The 247-nt window shown below is 34.4% G+C and overlaps 1 protein-coding gene across 1 annotated transcript in view; it reads right to left on the reverse strand.

The window, feature by feature from the left end:
- Positions 1 to 247, reverse strand: part of LOC106867455 (uncharacterized) — a 51,914-nt gene that overhangs the window by 50,077 nt on the left and 1,590 nt on the right. The gene's annotated exons all lie outside the window — the stretch shown is intronic.

Raw genomic sequence — 247 nt, forward strand, 5'->3', positions numbered from 1 at the left:
AGTGAAAAGTGAAGGGGGTGGGGAATTGAAATTTTGAAAATGCGATTTTTGAACATTTTCTTTTTCAGAATCGGATCCTCCATAACCAAAAAACGTGGGATTCCGTAAACAAAACAAAAATTAATATATATCCATTTTACCTGAAGTTATGACGGAAAAATTGGATCTTGTGAATTTTCCGAAAGTTCCATCCCCACCTCAAGATCGTCAGCGTGCATTATTTTTTTTCATATTCGTTTTCCATACA

The sequence above is a fragment of the Octopus bimaculoides genome, chromosome 6, assembly GCF_001194135.2.
Source record: "Octopus bimaculoides isolate UCB-OBI-ISO-001 chromosome 6, ASM119413v2, whole genome shotgun sequence".
Lineage (NCBI taxonomy): Eukaryota > Metazoa > Mollusca > Cephalopoda > Octopoda > Octopodidae > Octopus > Octopus bimaculoides.